A 2,500-nucleotide genomic window follows, 5' to 3' on the forward strand; every position below is an offset into this window, starting at 1 on the left:
CAGGGTCTGCCGATGGTGCTCGAGGCAACCGCCCGCACCAAGGCTCAGCATGTGCCGATTGTGATCGAGGCAACAACCCACACCAGGGCCCAGCTTGTGCCGATGGCGGTCGAGGCAAGTGCCCGTACCGAAGGGCAGCCTATGCCGATGATGGTCGATGCATGTGCCATCACCATGCGTCATCATGTGCCATTGATGGTCGAGGCCTTGGCCGAAGTTCGATTTTGAGCCACGGTGCCCATGCTTGGCTCCAGCATGTGCTGGTGCCGCATTTTTTTCACTCGGGACAGCATCGCCGGAGCATCGCCGGAGCATCGCCGGAGTACCGCCGGAGAACCTGACCGGCGGCATTGGGGTTCCGGCGATTGGGAGGGGGGCCGGGGGGGTGTGCGCACATGATGTGCGATGGGTGCTGGTACTTGGCCTTGTGTTGGCCCCCTATCCCTCATCAAACCTCTGAGAATTCACACCCCCTTAAAGAGCATTTGAGATTTTACAGGTTTGCTACCAGTAGCCGTTAAAGTGTCTGAAATGGGGACACTTTTTTCAAACGGTCACAAAATCTTCTCTACTTCGAGTTTTTAGCTGAATTTTTTTGTGCATGCCAACAAAAATAGAAGGATCATGCCTACAAAATTTGGGGCCAAAAATCCTTATAAAAAATTTTTAAAAAATCCCGAACCGCAAAAAGTTTCGAAAATCGTGAAAAATAGAAAACGAGTCATCTTCCAACGAAACTTCACGTGAAGGCTTAGGGGACCATTGTATGAATTTACAAGCCATAAAAATGGCATTGGCACGGCAGAAATTTGAAGATGTGCCTAAACCCACCAGGGCCCAGCGTGTGCCGATGGTGCTCGAGGCAACCGCCCGCACCAGGGCCCAGCGTGTGCCGATGGTGCTCGAGGCAAGCGCCCGCACCAGGGCCCAGCGTGTGCCGATGGTGGTCGAGGCAACCGCCCGCACCAGGGCCGATAGTGTGCCGATGGTGCTCGAGGCAACCTGTCGCACCAGGGCCCAGCGTGTGCCGATGGTGATCGAGGCAACCTGCCGCACCAGGGCCCAGCGTGTGCCGATGGTGGTCGAGGCAAGTTCCCGCACCAGCGCCCAGCGTGTGCCGATGGTGCTCGAGGCAACCGACCGCACCAGGGCCCAGCGTGTGCCGATGGTGCTCGAGGCAACCTGCCGCACCAGGGCCCAGCGTCTGCCGATGGTGCTCGAGGCAACCTGCCGCACCAGGGCCCAGCGTCTGCCGATGGTGCTCGAGGCAAGCGCCCGCACCAGGGCCCAGCGTGTGCCGATGGTGGTCGAGGCAAGCGCCCGCACCAGGGCCCAGCGTGTGCCGATGGTGGTCGAGGCAACCGCCCGCACCAGGGCCCAGCGTGTGCCGATGGTGCTCGAGGCAACCTGCCGCACCAGGGCCCAGCGTGTGCCGATGGTGCTCGAGGCAACCGACCGCACCAGGGCCGAGCGTGTGCCGATGGTGGTCGAGGCAAGCGCCCGCACCAGGGCCCAGCGTGTGCCGATGGTGGTCGAGGCAACCTGCCGCACCAGGGCCCAGCGTGTGCCGATGGTGCTCGAGGCAACCGACCGCACCAGGGCCGAGCGTGTGCCGATGGTGCTCGAGGCAAGCGCCCGCACCAGGGCCCAGCGTGTGCCGATGGTGGTCGAGGCAACCTGCCGCACCAGCGCCCAGCGTGTGCCGATGGTGCTCGAGGCAACCTGCCGCACCAGGGCCCAGCGTGTGCCGATGGTGGTCGAGGCAAGCGCCCGCACCAGGGCCCAGCGTGTGCCGATGGTGGTCGAGGCAACCGCCCGCACCAGGGCCCAGCGTGTGCCGATGGTGGTCGAGGCAACCTGCCGCACCAGGGCGGAGCGTGTGCCGATGGTGGTCGAGGCAAGCGCCCGCACCAGGGCCCAGCGTGTGCCGATGGTGGTCGAGGCTGCCGATGGTGGTCGAGGCAACCTGCCGCAGCAGGGCCCAGCGTGTGCCGATGGTGCTCGAGGCAACCGACCGCACCAGGGCCGAGCGTGTGCCGATGGTGCTCGAGGCAAGCTGCCGCACCAGGGCCCAGCGTGTGCCGATGGTGGTCGAGGCAACCGCCCGCACCAGGGCCCAGCGTGTGCCGATGGTGATCGAGGCAACCGACCGCACCAGGGCCCAGCGTGTGCCGATGGTGCTCGAGGCAACCTGCCGCACCAGGGCCCAGCGTGTGCCGATGGTCGTCGAGGGAACCTGCCGCACCAGGGCGCAGCGTGTGCCGATGGTGGTCGAGGCAAGCGCCCGCACCAGGGCCCAGCGTGTGCCGATGGTGCTCGAGGCAACCGACCGCACCAGGGCCCAGCGTGTGCCGATGGTGCTCGAGGCAACCTGCCGCACCAGGGCCCAGCGTGTGCCGATGGTGGTCGAGGCAAGCGCCCGCACCAGGGCCCAGCGTGTGCCGATGGTGGTCGAGGCAAGCGGCCGCACCAGGGCCCAGCGTGTGCCGATGGTGGTCGA

This window comes from Durio zibethinus, unplaced genomic scaffold (genome assembly GCF_047325235.1).
Source record: "Durio zibethinus cultivar Kanyao isolate XHJ-2024 unplaced genomic scaffold, ASM4732523v1 HiC_scaffold_56, whole genome shotgun sequence".
In the NCBI taxonomy this organism is placed as follows: domain Eukaryota; kingdom Viridiplantae; phylum Streptophyta; class Magnoliopsida; order Malvales; family Malvaceae; genus Durio; species Durio zibethinus.